Source organism: Gymnogyps californianus, chromosome 14 (genome assembly GCF_018139145.2).
Source record: "Gymnogyps californianus isolate 813 chromosome 14, ASM1813914v2, whole genome shotgun sequence".
Lineage (NCBI taxonomy): Eukaryota > Metazoa > Chordata > Aves > Accipitriformes > Cathartidae > Gymnogyps > Gymnogyps californianus.
The window spans coordinates 20,896,571-20,915,615 of NC_059484.1; positions in this window are offsets into that span (position 1 = coordinate 20,896,571).

Below are 19,045 nucleotides of genomic sequence, written 5' to 3' on the forward strand. Positions count from 1 at the left end.
AGAAACATCCCTTGAGGCCTATAGAGCTGGCAGATGTTTGCAGCAACACAGAAAAGCTTGTTTCAGAGCAAGACCACCTTTCCCCTTCCCCCCCCCCCCCAACTGGAACAAGATGCTCAGGACCTTAAAAAGCAACGTCTGTGCAAGTGAGAGTCACCTCCTTCCTGGCCAAGGCATCTCGGACCCGTGATGCTCTGCTCCGTGCCAGCACTTTTGTCACAGCCTCAACACCACAGGACCTTCTGGGCCAGCCGTCAGTGAAAGTTAAACATCCAGACGCTGGTTTCAATTATTGCTAAAGAGCAACTTCATTTGCATACTGGCAACTCTTTACAAATTAACTACATTTATCCTGATGCCTGGATATTGCATCCCCAATATTATGAAAAGGAGAGAGAAAAGAGTTCTCCGTAGTTTCCTTAGAAATAATCCAGCCCTTTCTTATTATCTGTGAACTGGGGGCTGCAGAATATCTGTATTATTGACTGCAGAGAAACAGCTGTATTATCTCTAATCTTTGAGTAAGCTGTGTTGTAGCAGTCTGTGAACATTTTCTTTACAGTACACAAGCTCTTCTCACTTCACTCAACACATGGATCTTATTTAAACAGGCTTAGTGGTATGAGGAGTAAAGGAGAACTGGGAATACAAAGTGGTGATGGGGAAGTTAGGAGAACAATAAAGTAACAAGTTTCCAAAATCTTACATTTATTTACAAATTTCTAGCAATTTCAGGTCTGCAGGGTACAGCAATGCTTAGGAATATGCTTAGGAATACCAGCCTGCAAAAGCGTAACAATTAAGAAAAATGGTTAAAAAGCAAAGTTGCAACAGAAAAGAAGGGCAAGCCCAACAGCTAAGCACATGCAAACTTCCATTAACTTAAATAAAATCAGGATTTTGTCCAAAAGTTAGTAGATATTTAGCCAATAAAATGGCCAAGGAAAACAAGGTATAGTTAGGAATGCCCATAGTCTTCCAAGCACTGGTTTAAGTATAGTGTATGGATAATACTGGACTTACTTGAATCTACTCCCACTTGGCAGCAAAGCTAATCTTTTTTCCTCCCACAGTTGTCTACATAGATGTCCTGTCTTTTTTTTTTTAATATGTCTAACATGTAATTTAATGCCTATTAAGTGTTCTCAATCAGATATCATTTCTTTCATTTTAGGGGGGGAAAACAGCTATATCAAACACAGAGTTTGCTCACACCACAAAAAGAGCGTAGCGATATTCATGAGAAGACATTAACAGAAAACCAGTTCCCAAGGAGTGCTCCCACAAGGCCACCTCTATGCCAGCCAGTGGAATATTGCAGAAGCTGGAGAGAAAGCTCATGGAGGGAAGGAAGCCCGTGCCAGCCACGGGCAGCAAAGTGCTGTAGGTCCTGGAGCGCTCAGTGGGCATTCTCCAGTCCCAGAAATACCGTAGCACCTACAAAATGTTGTAATAAGCAAATATCTGAAATGATTTTGCAAAGGACAAGTAATTGGTTATATAGCATCACTGTGAAAAAAAAGCTGGTCCACTTTTTTCTGATGGGTAGGCTAAGAGTGTAATGAGACAGTTTGGTGAGTTACCAACATTTTAAGTGTTTCTCTTCAGTTTCAACCTTTTCCTTCTAACTTTTTTCCAGTATAAGTTAAATATGGTTTCGAACAAAACATTACTCCCAGCTTAACAGGTCATTTTGGAAAAGGTCCTTGGAAGAAACATAGCCTTTTTATGGATAGTTTTTGTTTTATAAATGAATATTTTCCAATGGAAAAAGAGGTTTTCAAAACTTTCCAGACACTGCCATACACAAAGTAAATGTCCTGATTACTTTGGTAATTAGAAACATAATGACTCCTATCATATTTTCCCCCAAATTCTGGTAACTGCATGCTGCTTTTCTATATTCTCCCAATAGCTTTAAGACCTGACAGCATCATTCTTCCCTGCCTGTCCCAGCCAGCTGAGCCTATCTGTAAAATATCCAAAATTCCTTCCCAGACTGTGGGAGGCGGAAACCCCTCTAACATAGAAAATAAGTCTTGCTGAGTCCATCCAGATCACACAAATGAGGCCAACATTATTTTGAAATAGATATAAAACCAGTAAGATTGTGCTGCTCGTGCACTAATGAGGCTGGAGCAGATCAAGGGCACCTCTCCCTGCCTGGGCAACAGCGATTCCTTTTGTTTCAGGTATGTTTAATAATTTTATTTACACGACATTCTCAGCAAAAGCATCTAGCAAGAGGCTAAAATTTGAGGACACCATGCAAGTTAAAGGAAACAAAACGTACTGAAGAGATGGGAATATATTTAGATGAATACACTGAACTTGATAGAAACACACCCCATGCTACGGAATATATTAGCATAGCCTACATAAAACACGACTGTAACAAATGCTGCTGTTCTACTCTTCCAGCCCTACCCACATTATCAGTATCAATCACAGTAACATGATATCAGAACAGCAACCACTTGAAACCCCTGGATATGCAACTTTTTGAGCCTACTCCACCCCATGTTTCAATAGTTTTAGCTTTGCATTCAAGTATATGACTCTTCAGTACCACATAAGAGAGTCTTCCCTGGCGGTTCTAATAGCACATTTGTTTGCTAAATAATGACACTTCATCCATCAGGCTGTTGGCTTTCAAAAGAGTCCTAAAGGTAACATCATATTTTTACTAAGTGTTCATTTTAAATCCAACTGGTTTTCTCTATTTCAATACGTGTATTACTGTCCAGCAAGGGCACTCGAGGATAGAGGGGTCACCATATGGAGACACGAGTCTTGCTCCAGAGAGCAAACACTCTTCATAGAAAAGACTGATGGAGTAAATAGGGCGATAGTTCAAGCAGCCTCTTGGTTCAGCACAAAATGCAAACATTGCAATGCAGCATTAAGTGTCACACTGGCTTCGATCTGTGGCTCTCTGCCATTTCTTTGGATGTTTATATAGCTACACAGCACCACAAAGTAGAGACCACTACATTATTGACCTCTTTTTGGTGCACCAAGTGCCTACATCTTATGTTGCTTCCTCTTAAAATTAACTCTAGACAATTCTATAAGCTAAGGGCTGGCATTTATTATCAGAGTTTTTTAACAGAGTAAAGCTATCAGAGAAAAACAGTCTCATAGCTGAAACACAAGGTTGGAGACCCTGAAAAGTAGGTTGCTTTACAAATCATGCCATGCATTTTATCTGTCACCCAGTAAAGATGGCAAGATCCTTCTGGACACAGACTCCTCATGTGAAAATGGAGCTGCAAATGCCTGTATCGCCACAGGCAGTTGTACAAGCTCTGACATAGCAAGTGAAAAGTGTCGAAGTGTTACTTTAGGATAACCCAAACGCCCAGCATTTACAATATGAGACAGAGGATAATTCCCTGTTTTTTACACTGAGGAATTAGACCCGTCATTCCCCGGGCCGCCCCAGTAACCAGTGCTGGGAGCACAGGGGAGTTTGGTGGCATCAGGCTGGATTCTCTCGGGACACTCAGAGTCCCCGGGGGGTTTGGGTTCCCATTTAGCAGCTGCCCCAACAGGCCAGGGGCAGCTCTTACGCCTCCCCCAGCCCTGAACTTGGGCTTCAGCCACCTGGGTTGGGGTGCCTACACCCACACCTAGGAATTACAGCTCATTAGGAAAGACAACACTCTGGATGCAATGCCTCCTACTCTAACCCACCCCTTGCCAGCAGGGCTGAGCCCATCTCTCCATGCCCACTCCCCTTTACTACTACAGCTACTGCTGCCGGGTCCCCCCTTGCCCCCGGCACACCAGGCTGCCTGGAGCAGAGCTGCTCCCATGCAACCATCAGCTCTTAGAGGTCCTTTCATCCCAAAACAGCAATAGAAAAAAAGAGGAGATGATGGATGAAGACCAACAGAGCAATGGTATAACTGCAGAGACATCATCAACAGGAGATTTCAGAACCTCGTGCAGGAATCACAAGTTTTACCGTCTATTACCCCAGAATGCCACATCCACGGTAACGAGGGAAACAACTACGACAACCAGCAGTCATTTGCTGCAGTCTCAGCAGAATGATCGAACAGACACAGCATCAGTGATGGCTCAAACGCTCATTAGCAAAGCACGAATCAAAGCCCAATCCAGGAGGTGCTCCTTGGTGGGACAGGACGTATAAGGAGGATGCTCAGAGAGGGTGGAAAAAGCCCGACTTCTGCAAGCCCAGCACCACTCTCAAGCCATTGCTTCTCTGGATTCAAAGCACTTCCTGTCAGGAGCAGCGTCGCTCCTCCATATTTGCAGTTTTTTATGCTGTTGCAATATAAAAGTAATGACTATGGGTAAATGTTAGCTTTCAATGACAACCACTGTACATATAGATTTCATACAGTTTACTTTTCGTGTTTTGGTTAAAAGGTCAGAGTAGTGCTCAAATATTTGGAAGAGGCATGAAATTTATAGCACCTAAGAAATTACAGCACATAGTAAACACACATGCACCCTATTTATATGTCTATACATATAAAGAGAAACAGCATGGCTTTGGCAGTTAATTTGTTCCTGCTGGAAGGCAGGATACAAGAAGTAAACCCGTGTGCACGGCCTCACCCCTCCCTGCTCTTTGGAAGTGCCTTCGTTCTACGGCACACATTAAGCGAATGCATATTTCTATTTACATTATCTTTATTTAATTAAATGCCACTTTTCATACACACATACTATTTAGCTGACACTCACAGCTCTCCCTCTGAATCGAGGAAAATTTCCTTTCTGTGGCCCCTTCTCCAGATGTTTGTCCTGCAGCAGCGATGCGGGATTAACCCAGCTGCAGGAGAAGCAAGCGGCATGCCTGAAACCATCCCCACCTCAACCCCGGTCGGCCAGGGAGGTGCGTGTTCCTGTCCCGAGGCTCGGGGGGGGATAAAGGCAGGGGAGGGGCAGCGCTGCGTGCCCCCCCGGGGCCGGCTCCCGCTGCAGGCACTGCACCGAGCAGAGGGGTGCAGGCAGCTCCCTGCATCCCTAAAAACCTCCCTCCTGAGCTGTGCTCCCAGCAGGGGAGCCTGACCCCCCCCTTTTCCTCTGCACACTTGGCTATCAGCAGGAAGGGCGCAGGTTTTCCTGACTGCCATATAGGCAGCTCACAGTCTGCTGGTGGGCACAGGCTCTGGAGGGGACACCCCCCTGGCGAGAAGGGTTCGCTGCCTCTCACCGCACCTATGAGGCTATGGAGATGTTCAATCACAGCATTGCAAGTCAAGAAACCTCAGCAGCAAGCAGCAGCAGATAGCCCCCCTCTCTCCTTTTTGAGCCAAATCCCCCAAAAAGGGCAGGTATGAAACCCAGGGAAATCAGGAAAATCTCTCCAGGGAGCGCAGGAGAGCTGGAGCTGCCATCCAGGGGAGGGTGCTACCTGCGGTCCTAAGGTATCTACCAAACAGGGACCTAAGGTAAGACAGGCAAAGCACGTTAAATAGCGCTCTCCAAGCACAGCGAAACATCGAGGGCTGAACCCCGGCACACGCGTGAGCACGGGAAGGGGCAGAGCCGGGTCCTGCAGCGGGGAGCTGCCGCGCTCAGCCATGGGGAACAGCACCGACCCCGGGATTTCCATCAGGGTCACTGCAGTCTGCTGGGATAAGGCTGGAAACCCCATTCTTCAGGGTGAATTCGCTGCTCTGGCAAATACGGTAACTGAATGCCCTCCCTGCAGCCCATCTTCCTAGCAAGGGCTTTATTGCTCCGTCAGGCCGACGCAGCAGAAGGGAGCCGACTTGCCTGGCCTAGCTAGCACATTCATGAGCAACTCCATGAAAGTTTAATTATGATTAATAAAAGGATTGCAGCTGCAGCTTGGATTTGCATAATAAAACTCATTTCTCCAGTCGTTCCAAGAATGACTTAAGTTCACTGTTCTTTGCAATTCAAACATTAGTTCCCAGGCAGCACCCAGCGGTAAGAACAGTGGGCTCTCTTTCTGATAAAGCGGAGCCTTAAGATTTTGCGATGTAAACTAGCTATATTTAGTGAGTCCACCAAAGCAAGAATGTGTTTATTATTATTAAGAGAAAACAATGTACTCAGTTTCAAGAATTGTCTTTAACAACACAGAACTAGTGGAAAAACAAAAAAGTAAAAGCTCCTGACCTGGGTTACAAGGGATGGGGAAGGCAGCCAGTTCTGGACAAACACAGCACATGCAGAATAATGCAACTGGATGAAGATTACCTATAAAGTCACTTGCTCATAATGCCAATATATGATTATTATGGTTAGCCTAATAATTGTTACTATTTGCCTATACAACAGCCAGCCCAGAAGCCGGATCCTCCCCCAGTGTTTGCAGATATAACCATGAAACAGCTATTGCTGCTGCCCTGGTTGGTGCCACAAAATCCAACTGTAGGATTTTGTTCAGAAAGATTTTGAAGTTATCCCAAAGATGAAGATCCAATTTCTCTTCCCTCAAGTGGAGTTTATGACTATACATTCAAATTCTGAGCTGGAACCCCCAATAGATTTCGTTTCTATCCTTTATGTTCCAGTATGGCAGCTGCCACCATGGCTGAGCTGCTGCAGGCAAAGGCACACTGGAGCTGTCACTTGGCAGCTTCTGCAAACATTTTTGCAGCACCTGACTCCTAGGCTGTGAGTTACAAAGAGAAGGAAAACTTTAAAATAAACTTCAGAATTCTTTGCGCAGAAAGTGTTTTAAAAAAAAACCTCATAATTGAAATAAAATGTGGTCATTTTGATGTACATCATTTCTTTTTCCTTGGTTTATTTTTAGAATTTTAGTTGCCATAACAACATAAAGTATTTTACTGTATAGCATATACTGAAATGAGTTTGTTCTTCCTTCTAGTGCACAGCAGAGCCCTGACCACCACCCGTGCCCCAAAGGGGAGGAAAGCTCCCCCTGCTCCAGGGCCCTCCCAGGGCACCCACAGCACCAGCACAGAGCATTTGTGTGCTGCACGCGGCCAGCAAGAACAAACCCAAGAGCCAGGACTGCAGCTACACTAACCTGGGCACACACAGCAGTAGCACATGGAGAAAAAAAGCGGCCAGAGAAGCAGATAGAGCAGTCCAACAGCGTCAAACCAGCTATTTTCTGGGTTGCGATAACTATCGCACAGCCCCCAGGCAGCCCCTCTCTCCCCAGGCAGCCCCTGCCCCAGCTCCCCTAGAGAAGCCCTTACCTGCAGCCAGCACCCTCTCCGCAAGCAAAGCAACCCAAGAAGAGGAGCAAGCCCCCAGGCTGGCTGCACAGATAAGCAGGGCGGCGTGGATGGGGCACACCTGTGTGGATGGGGCACACCCGCGTGGATGGGGCACACCTGAAGCGGTCAGGCAGTTGGAGGAGGTGATGGCCGTAGGTCCCTTCCAACCGAAACAGGCTGTGCTACTCTATCCGCCCACACGGACGGGGCACACCTGCAGCCCTCCTGCCCCTTGCAAACCCCCTCCCTGCCCAGCCTCCAAACACCCCAAACTGGAAGCGAGCGGGATGCTCCGTGCTGCCCAAGGGCAGAGCGCTGCTGCAGGCAATGCAGCGACTGCAGCCGCTGAAGGTCTCCTGCCGTAGTTGACGGGCTGAGCTGCGGCCGGGGGGGCCTGAAGCAGGCAGTAACGGGTCTCCTTGCTGCCGTCCTGCCTCGGCTCCCAGGGCTTCATCCTCCCCATTTGCCTGCTCCGATTGCATGTGACCTTTTGACTATATATTTTTGCTAGTAAATAGCGTTGTCGCTGTAGCCACAATGACCTAAGACTATAAGCAAGGGAGGAGATGCAAGAGTGCCTCTTGCGCTGATGCCAGTTGCGTACAGCTGGGGACCGAGGGGGCTTGTTAAAACTTGTCCTGCCGGCCAGCGAGCTCAGGCGGTGCAGGGCAAGGGGGAACGCGCAGGAGAGGAGGGAGCAGAGCTTTAACCTGTTCACTGTGTGCTTTCCCCCAACCCAGCGAACACAGGAGGGCTTCCATGGGGTCTGCTGCTGCCAGGCTCCGGCAGCCCCAGGGCCCTCTGCAGCAGGCAGAGCCTCCTTGGGATTAGTCATGTATGTAAACTGTTTATTGTTTCAAAACATGTTTCATCTGAAATGCATTTCTTCTGTTTAAACAGTACTTGGCTTCCCAAGAGCTGCCTGGTCACCAGGTAACTAAAAGAAGGGAGCTGTGGATGCTGAACCCAATTCAGGTAGCTGAGTGATTGCTAAATACAGTTTTTAAATGTTTTCAAATATTTACTCTCTTCTGTATATGTTTTTTGCAATGAAAATGACAGTATTATTTTCAAACAAAATAAAGCAGAGGCAGTGACAACAGGTTAATGCTCCTGGATACTCCTGCTGTTTCAAATCAGCATGGAAAAGCTCTGCTGACGGCAGCTCCCGCAGCAAACCAGGCTCCCTTGCCTGGTCCTGGCAGAGACGGATACACTCAAACACAGTGCAGGGCTGAAGAAAGCACATTCCATGTTCAAGAAACTGAAGGACTTTAATTAAAACCAGTGAAGAGTTTTAAGTATAGAAAATACTGATCTTCTCCAAAATTATTTGCTCTGCTTGAAAGCTAATGCTCTGCTTTAAGTCTGTTTTTATATGTCTCTTGGACTTGAATTATGGCACATTAATTATGGCCAGAGGCAATGAAGAAGTGTTATTCCTTTACAAAGAAGATGGAGAAATTCAGTTAAAAATAGATCGTAAGACAGTGCTGTCAGGCACAGGCATTTTCCTACCTCCGCTGGATTTCTGTTTTCCATAGACCAAGGAGGAATTTGCTCACAGAACATATGGAATTTTTATATTACTCAGCATAATTAAGTGTAACCAGTTAAATGAGCGCAGTGACTGTGGAGGTCACTAGAACAGCCATTAACTTTTCCCTGCTAAGTGAAGTGGCAGTTGGCCAAAAAATCATTACCTTCCTCCGCCCCCCTTTTTTTTTTTAGTATTGTTACACAGGATTTTTAGCTTCTGTCGGAAAGGACGAGGAGAAGCTGTGTGCACGTAACACCCGAAACACCCGAGTGTGCTGTAGGACTGCACCCCCAGTATGAGACAAAATTTGTTGCAAGGTCTGAAATCAGACCTAGAGCACCAGACCCAAGAGATGCACTGAGTTCCTGTAAGACCTGGAGACATTGCTGAGCTTTTTTCAACAGGAAAGGAGTACAGAAGCAATAAATGCCTACCACCTCCTTTGGAAGAAGAATGGAGTTTTCTTTAAAAATGTGAGCCATACAGCAAATGGAAACTTTTGATAATTCACAGATCAAAGCGAGGATTTCTTTCCTTATGCTCCAACATATTAGCGAGTATTCTTAAAATAGCATCCCCACTTCGAATATCTGTTTGCCAGGCCACACTGTCATCCAACACTGCCGAAGAGGATGCTCTGGCTTGTTGCCCCCCCTTGTCCCCTCCTGCAGCGTTTGCGTGGCTCTGCCACAAGTCTAAGCTCAGGGAACTGATTCAGCTGAAAATTAACCTCATCAAGCTAAAGCAGAAGCAGTCGTTAGCGGGAGCAGTTCCCTGGCCCAGCTCCCTGCGCCCCGCGCCCCGGCTCTGGCACCCACCGGCCAGGGTTAGCACTGCCCAGAAGGCATCCAGCGGCCTCGGGAGCAGATCCCATGATCTAGCAAATGTTACAGCAGCTAAGTAAAGTTGCTATACACAGATTGCCATCTAGTGGCTTCTGAAAATGGGCGTGCCTAACTTGGCTCACTCGAGTTTTGTTGACAGGGGATGCTGATTGAGTCTAAATATTGCTGCAAGGCTGCTCTGAAATCCTCTTACCGTTCTTCCCGCTGCCTGTAACAGTGCCCCTGCCACTGTGATCAACAGGCTTGGAGGTCAAATTACATTTGCTCTGCTTTCTTCCCTTATTAATCCTGTATTTAAAATTTTCAGGATATTTTGGCTAGAAAGTGAGGCCAAAGAGTGACTTTGGGAAGAAGGTTCATTGTTGGTGCTACTTCTCCTGGGTGAAATACAGATTCGAGGTCAGGGATGCTCTGACCGTGCTCACACCTTACGCCAGGAGGTTTAGGGAAACCCTTGGTTTAGGTTTAGGGTGACCTTGTCAAAACCCTCGTGCACGTGGCTAGCGTGCGCGAACCGGTAGGACACGGCCTTTTCAAGCAGCCAGCTTGAATTCAGCAACGGCACTGGGTCAAGGCATGACTGCCCGACTGCTAGTTTGCCGCGGAGCACGAGGCTCCTGCTCACCCTCGGCTGCCGGGTGTCACTGCAGATGCCCTATTGCGCAGGAGGTCCCCTCCCGCAAGGAAGACTGGACGCGTGCTCTACGTGAGCCAGCCTTGCTAGCCAGCTATCTGCATACCTCCTCCTGCCTCGGGAAGGATTCGTCTTGCAAGTCACAGAGGTCTCGTGTGTGCGTCTGAGTGACCCTGGCTTGCCTTTGCGGTCAAAGGGAGTGACTCATCTGACTTACCACGGTGGCCTAGGATAAGAAAAGTGCCTTATAGAGCCTATTTATTTCCATTGCCTGTAAAGCCTCGAATGATTTACTCACGTATCTACATCTGTGTTACAGATATCCATCTGATCAGGCGAATCCCACGGTAGATGAGTTGAAATAAATGCTGAAAACAGTGAGAAGTATTGAGAACCACAGCAATACAAATATAGCAGTTAATAATAGTTTATTGGTTCAGAGAACAATGCAGATAAGTTGCTGATAATGGTATAGATTAATGAGCAAAAGGTAAAGATACACTTTTGTTCTGGTTTTGTTTTCCCAGCAGAACTGTTGACCTAGACTGTAGTTCTGCTTTGCCTGCTTAGTGACCTCCAGACAAATCGTTCCCCTTCGTGTCTCAATTTCTCCCCCTGTGACATAGAAATGATAATAATGAACCAACATCTTTGTAAACTGGATTGGCTGAGACTGGTAAAAGGGGAAAAGCCATTTTATAGTAGGAGAAAACCAGAGCAGAATTATAATCCATGAAGCTTTGCTGGCTTTCTAAGCTTCATCAAGTGTTGCATTCATGGGTTACTCTTGTGCTTGAAAGTCAACACTCTTGCCAAGATGCATCATCTGAAGATTTGCCACCTTGCTTAGCTGCAGGCTGTAAATAAAAGAAACTTGATGGTAATAGAAAAAAGCTGCAAGGGCCCGAGCTGGGTAAAGACATCAGCTTTTTGGTTTGGATGACCCGGGTCTGAGCCTGCCGTGCGCGTGTTGCGCAAGCCGCCCGCACCAAGTCATGAGCAACGTTAATCCTGGTTGGCGAGGGGCTGGAGCTGGGGGGAGCTGGATGTGCTGTACATCACAGGCAACCCGGCCGGGCTGTGAGCAGGCTCCGGCACCGAGCGATGGGGTGGGGATGACGGCTGAAAAAAAATCTTCAGTGAGAAACCTTGGCAGCGGTGCAGAGGGGATTGAGATCCTATATAAGTGCAGGCCAAGGCTGTTTATACTGCCAGAGTTTCTTGGAAGAAACTAGCAGCGTTTCTGCATCTAGCAAGCCCATCTCTACCCAGCGCGCTCCATATGGCATGTTCATATACCAGTCCTCCAGCTTCTTGCGACGGTTAGTGTATTAATCAAAGGTTATATGAAAAAGAAAACAGGACCCTAGCAACCAGACTAACACAGCTGGGTGGTATCTAAACACCAAGCCCATATACGTTAGAGTGAAGTGAGTTGTTTGGGGGATTACACTTCAGGTTTCCATGGAAAAAAACTCCTGTAGAACATACTTCCAGCCGAATTACTGTGTAAACTGAAGAGAGGTTTCAGAGCTTCAGCTTGATGATTTTAATGACTATTATCTAGCTGCTGCCAGCACTTTACAATTTCAAAATTTAGCTTAGCTGTATTTTCTCCAGGGTCTAGAATTCTGCCTGTATTTGCTTTGAAAATAATGAAGGAACAAGAAATGGCCTCTGCAGTCATTCAATCATCTGCTTAGCAATCCAGAGTGAAAACAAGCAAACAAATGTGCTGGAGGTAGAAGCAGGGAGAGAGCTGAATGCGAATGCTTCAGAGCTACTTACAGCATGAAAACATTAGTGTCTCCTCAGAAATGCTGCACACACAAAGAGCGTGCCGACTCGTTTATACAGACAAAATAATCAGAAAGAAATAGGAGCAAAAATCCCTACAAATCAGCGAAGCCAATTAATTACAGATCATAGCAGAAAGACAAGAACTGTTGTTGTATTTCTCCAATGTATATTTAAGATGCTTTCAAGTGCCCTGGTTAAAGGGGAGTTCAGCATAACTTAAGGAAGATACCGTCTCTGTTTAGGGACACATTGCCTCCTTTCAGCAATGCAGTGGAAAGTCATTAGCATGTTTAAAAGTAGCCTGGATTATGCACAGAAAGGAATAGCTCTGCATTGGCAAGGAAAGGGGCCGTATTTAAAGACTTTTTTTTTTTTTTTTTTTTTGCTTACCTCCAATACGTGAAGTCTGTTGGGATCCCGGTATATCAAACTCTGCTGAGTTTCAGCCGGTGAGATTCTCCAGGTCAGTAAAATTAGTTTTCTCACCCAGAGCTGGACTCCAGGGTAAGAATAACATATTGTGTGGCAGAATTACTGTACTCTTGAAAAACAGTATTTTTCGTATCAACTTGACACATATTTCTGGCTGTGAGTTGCAGGTACCGTACAGTATTGCTAGGGTGCATTTTAATGACAAAATAAGAAAGTCCTCCTTGCTTTTAAAAACATGATCTGAAATATTCTAATTTGAATATTTTCATGCAACTCAAAATGGGTTAATTTTTAATAATTATGAATACTTACCGCATTCATATATAATTCATGATGGAGAGAAGTTATTTTAATAATATTTATTATTTGAGAATAAGCAGGACTATTTGCTGTGACCACTTAACAGTTACAAAAGTTAGGCTGATAGTGATTATTTACTGCTTCTGTGATTCAGTTGGAAGCACTGGTTTTCACAGCTCCCTGCCAGTCCTTCCTCCTCTCCCCCTCCCCGCTCAGCACCACAAAACCTTCGTTACAGCTCCTTGCTCCTGCTGACGGGGCTGTCCACGGACACAGGGACACCGCTGCCTTCTCCATGCCGGGGAGGACGGGTCACCCCCAGCCCGGGGGAAGGCTTAGGCGGAAGGTGACATTAATAACGACAGTGCTCATAGGCACCAGGTATGACCAAAAGAGCCGGCACTGCATCAGCAGGAGCGCAGGCGTTTCGAGAGCTGGCAGATGTTGCTGCAGCTGCCGGTCCGACAGAATCGGAAGGGTACGTGCGGCCGGGGGTGAAGTCTCTGTTTTGCTTGCAGTTGTGTATGGGGGGGGGGAACAACACACAGACAGGAGAGAGAGGTGGGGAGGGGTGAAAGCCCCCACGGCCGCATCCCTCTGGGCGGCACACGCTCCTGTGCCCCTGCATCCCCATCGGTCATCCAGGCTGGTCCGTACGGGAGCCAGCCGGGCTGGGAAGGCCCACCCCCATGTTCCCAGTTTGGACCGGAACATAATAACATAATAAAGGATGATCTTTGAGCACAAGCCACACACACCAAGGCAGATTTCATTGACAACTGATAGTTTAAGAACTTTTAACTTTGCCCGTTCACCTCTCTCCAATGTTGTCCTCCTCCTTCTTCTCTGTAATCTGCAACCGGTCATCTGTTCACAACCCCAATTGAATTTAATGGCAAATTAACATTCTGTCCCTCTCCTTAGCTTGGGTTTCTTTTGGTTTTTCCCCTGCTAGTGAGGCTTTGCTGTGAGAACTAATGATGGGCGGTTTTGTAGCTTGTGGACGAGCTGCAGAGCGGGCTCCGCGTCACGTGAATTTGCTCCGTGAGCGCTGACTTCTGTGCGAATACACCTGTCTGCTTATAGACCCAGTATCTCGCTATAAAACTCTTATGCTGGCCTAAAAAAGAAGTGACAACTGGCTAAACATGCTAGATCTACATTTGAATCTAAAATGTGTCACTGTTGTAGCTCTGCCTGTAGGAAAATTTCCTTGTAATTTATGGGAAAACTTTCAATTTGGCTGTGAAGCCAGGAGACAACCCAGCTCTTTTTTTGTCATCCATTTCTCAATCCCAAATAAAAGGAACCTAGAAAAAAAAGTAATTAGTTGTTTCGCCATTTGTGTGCATGCAAACAGAAAAGGCATTGCTATTCTTCTTGTCCCATATTCCTAATTAAACCAATCTATTTTTTTACAAGGTAAAATTTTGGATGTCTTGTAAAACTATCTGAAAGATACCGAATGCAAAAAGTACAAAGAACCACCAAGGGGTGGGTTTTGTGGTTTGTTTTGGGTTTTTTTTGACCATTTATCCTCTGCATCCTGTCTACAGGCACAGGCAGATACCGGCAGGCAGGAGGCAGAAATCGGCCTCAGACCCCGATGCGCTCGGACGGAAAGGGAAACGCTCGCTGTTTCTCAACAGGAGGCTTTGCTCTCCGCTTTGTGCGAGCCACGCAGCTCCCCCGGGCTGTGGGCTCGCTGCGGGCTCCGCTGCGTCCCCTGTGCTCGCTGCGGCTCCGCTGCGTCCCCGTGCTCGCTGCGGGCTCCGCTGCGTCCCCTGTGCTCGCTGCGGCTCCGCTGCGTCCCCTGTGCTGCTCGGCCCCAGCCCCGCCGACGCCGGGAGCATCCCACGGCTGCATCCCCCGGGAGCATCCCGCACACCACGCCCAGGGTCACACACCAGCCTGGCATGGTGCAGGGTTTGGTACCGGGAGGGGAGCGCAGGGCGAGGGGCTTTCAGGGTAGAATTTACTACGTATTGCCACATCCACTATGTATGCTGTGATGATCTATTTATGCAGGGAAAAGCCAAGAAAATACTCCCGACTGAACAGCGCTCCTGACTCTTACCTTTAAACAACTTCATAGCCAGGGATGGATTTTTCCTCTCTCTCTCCCTGTGTTTTCCGTGATCATTTGTTAAACATTTACCTGCTATTTACCTCACTCTGAAGCTCTGAGACCTTTTGTGGCTTTATTCCCTCCTGGCATTCTCTAAATAAATCACTGTATATTTGCAATAGATCTTATGAGAGGCGATAGGAGTAATCCCATTCCATACATGCATATGTTTAAGTGACCTGCTATAAAACCACCTCAGCAGCTATAGCAGCACATCGGCACGGCTGCACTGTATCCTCCATCCTCGCATGAAAGACTGAGCCTATTAATGGAAGCAATGACTGGGTGGGAAAACTATCACTAGCTAATATGTAGACAGGAGGATCATTTTCAAATTTAAGCTCTACATTCACTCCGGGTCTGAAACAAAAATAAGAATAGATTTGAGGCAGAATTAGGCCTTTTAAGCTCAATTAAAGCTTAGGCAGAACATTAAGATCTTCATACTTACCACACGAGTTAAGATCACTTGATTGCTGCAAATTTATTCCAAATTAACAGTGGTGCGAAGGAGTGAAGAATTAATCCAATGATGTGGGCTTGGACCAATCAATCATTTGTAATTATGATCTTCTTGTCTTTTGTCAATATGCATATTTAAAATTTAATTCTGATGCTTTATTCAGATATGACAGTGAAATCGCCAGAGATTAAGGAGTGAAATGAGAGAGGCCTGTTCAATTAAAAAACCCAACAAAACCCCCCATGCAAACCTTGATATTTAAAGCAGACAATGTTATTTAAGCATTAAATAAATGAACAGAAATAAACTACCCCATGGCATCGGAATCGTACTCTTGATTGTGCAAACGTGAATAAGTAAATGCATTCAGTCTAACAGATACTGAAATTAAGTTAACATGAAACATCTGCCTCTCTCAAAGCTGTTACTGACATATAAAAGTGTGAATTCTCAACCTCCAGATCAAACCCACTATTACACCATAGTTAAGTACATCTAGTTTAGATAAAAGGATTTAGAGTATAAGAATTCCAGGAGAGTATAAAATAGCCAGAGAAAACATTAAAGCCAATTGCAGCTAATCAAGCAGATGTTCTTGTTACTGAATCATTGCTACTGAAATCCATACCCGGGGCATTCTTTTTCCACGTAAGATTACATTCACAGATCCCTTTTCATTCTTTAGCTTTTAAGAACAATACAACTGCTGTGGCTTTTATTCAAATAAAATGTAATTAAATGATTTAATTGTTTTACTGAAGTGCACATTTTTTTATGGGAAAAGCACTGGATTGAGGACTTGCACAAGCAGATTCCACTCACAGCACAGTGCTTACCTTTAGCTGTGGTTAAAAATGACATTGCTCTCTTTTGCTTCTGCTAGTTCAGTCTGCCTTCAAACGCCCCACACTCCTCCGCAGATTGCCGCAGCTCCAGAATTAGCAATCCCATTTTATAATTGATTAACTGAACTCAGGCCAGTTAATTCCCAGATTCGTTTAACTCAAGGATGGCTGCTAAAATCAGCGACCTGATTTGCAGAGGACTGAGCAAATATTCCTCTGCACCAACAACAATTCAAAGCGAAACAAGGACCCTCTTCTCGTGCGTTGCGTAATCCAAAAGCACTCAAAGCCACCATTTTGCATGTATTTAAAGACTGAAGTAGACCCAAAATACTCAGTGGTGAAATTGTATGTCTGAAAGGCATTGAGAAGGTTAAAATACGGAGTGCTATTTTTATAATACTCTAGTGTGATTATTTCAGCTTCTTCTCTAAATAACATCTCAATGGTTGATGACAGTAAATGAGGCCATCAAAGAAAATTTGATGCATGTTCTTCTAGTAAAGATGATGAAAAAATAAGCAGCCTATGCTGAGGTAAAAGGGAGAGTAATAAGTGATCAATAAACAAAGCTGCAAACAAGACTAACAAAAGTTTCTATGAATATATAAGAACAAAAAGTTAAAGCAAGTACACGACCATTACTTAACAGCGAAGGAAAGCAAGTGCTGTGTGATAAGGAGGTTAACATGCCCTTTTTATGTGAGCCCTCACCAAACCACTAGCTCTGACCAAATGCTTAAACCCTTAAAAGGTTAAGACTATTTCTGTAAATTGTGCGTCCATGGAGGCTTATTAAATGATACTAGAGGATTCTCAGGGAACTGGAGAGAGCAATTGCTCAGCCACCTGCAATCATCTTGAGAACGCATGCAGCAAGTGGGGCCACAAACGCTGTAGTTACGGAGGGACAAATAAAGCACTTTTTAAGAGGAGGACCTGAGGAACAAATGTTAATGCCTATAAGGAGGCTGGAAAATAATTAAAAGAATCAGTCTGTAAACATATAGAAGAAAATGAGTTGATAACAAACAGCCAATATGGGATTGTGAGAGAGAGAGCAGGTTAGGAAAACCTAGTTATCTTCTTCCACAGGTAACTGGTCTTATTAAAGACAGGGAAGCAGCAGATGTGATATCGTGATTTACAAGAAACATAGTTCAGAAAAATTTACTACAAAGGTTGAAATGTGAGCGCAAAATTATGACCGCATCACTATTAAACGCGGGCGATACACCACACCCTCAGTGTGCACTATTGACTACTTTAATCAACTTCGAGGATGAAATTTAAAGATGATAACAAAGCAGAAGGCATTGCAATCACTTTGGAGAGGGGATTAGAGTTCAAATTGATCTACATAAAGTGGAGAAATTATCTGAATTGTTAAGATGGAATTCAGTACAGCGCACAACGCTACTTTAAAGAAATGTCAATGCCTATAAACAAGACAGGTAACCATGGGCTCAGTAGCACTTCTGTAGAAGAGGATTTGGGGATTGCAGTGGCTAGTTAACAGGTTTTTTTTCAAGAAAAGAGAAGAATGACAGGGGAAATTAGAACGAGTTCACCATTATGTAAGAGGCTGCTGCCAAAAGGAAGAGAATAAGCTGTCTTTCATGTCTATTGTGGATAGAATAGTAATAATGAAGTGAGGAAGGAATGAAAGGGAGGAAATAGGAAGAAATAAGCCTGACATCATGAACCATTTTCTAATCATAAAGTTAGCAAAGCACTGACAAAGTGTTCAAGGTAGATTGTGCCATTTCCCGCCCGCTGGAGTTTTAAAGGACAGGTCAGACCTATCTGTCAGAAATGAGATGATCTTGCCTTTACCCCAGGTGACGGACTTCTCTGCATCCCATCCAGACCGACCTTCTACAGCCGAGAGCAGAGGAGGATGTGGGAACAGGCAGCCTTCATGGGGGGCACTGGAGAGGCAGCCACGGAGGTGGCCGAGGGAACAAAGCACGGGTGTTAATCCAACGGGCAGCATTAGAAAACTGGCGTAAGGCCGGAGGCGTTCAGCCCCACGTGCTGGGTCCTGCCTGCTGTCCCGTGGTGGAGAAATGGGGCTTCGCCACTGACTCCATGGGCACAGCCCAGCCCCATAACTGGGGACCCGGAGGAAGGGGCTTCCCCCGGGGAACTGGCGTAAGTGCTCACAGGAGGGTGATGAAACAGGGCATCCGTATGATTTTCAGAGATCAGTTTTGAGGCCTCACTTCAGAAAAGCTGGATCCCATTCCACGAGTGTGGCCACTAGACTGATCTTCCGCCGAGCGCGATGAGACGGTGACAAGCTAGCCAGAAGTCTGTGGTTCCACGGTGTATCTGCCGTGAGGAGAACCCCATCTGACTTTCCTGGAACACACTATTCCAAAAGATAAAAACCACTCTTTGTATCCTCCAGGGGAATGTTAAAATTTCTCAAATCCCATATAAAATGATTAAAGGTAATTCTGTACCTTGCAGGCTCAGGGCTTTTAAAATAAACCAAATGGGGATTTGGCAGAATTTGGCTAAATGAATCTGTAAGAAAGCAGAGTGGCAAGTAATGTGACATCTGCTGTTGGCATTAGTTAAGTGCAGACACTGCATTCTTTAGCTCTCCTAACCTTGTCTGAACCAGTAATTTTTAATTGGGACAAAACACTGGAATAAGAAAATCATCCTGAATTTAAATGTTCCTATCTGTGATTCAATAAAGCAGCCACACTACCAGCAGAGCCTTGCCAAGATGCTAGATTATCTTTCCCTATTGACGATTAACATTTGAACTAGCTGCTAAAACAACCAGAAGATTGACTCATATTAATAAAGTGAAGATTAAATAAAGAAAGAAAAAGGTACTGA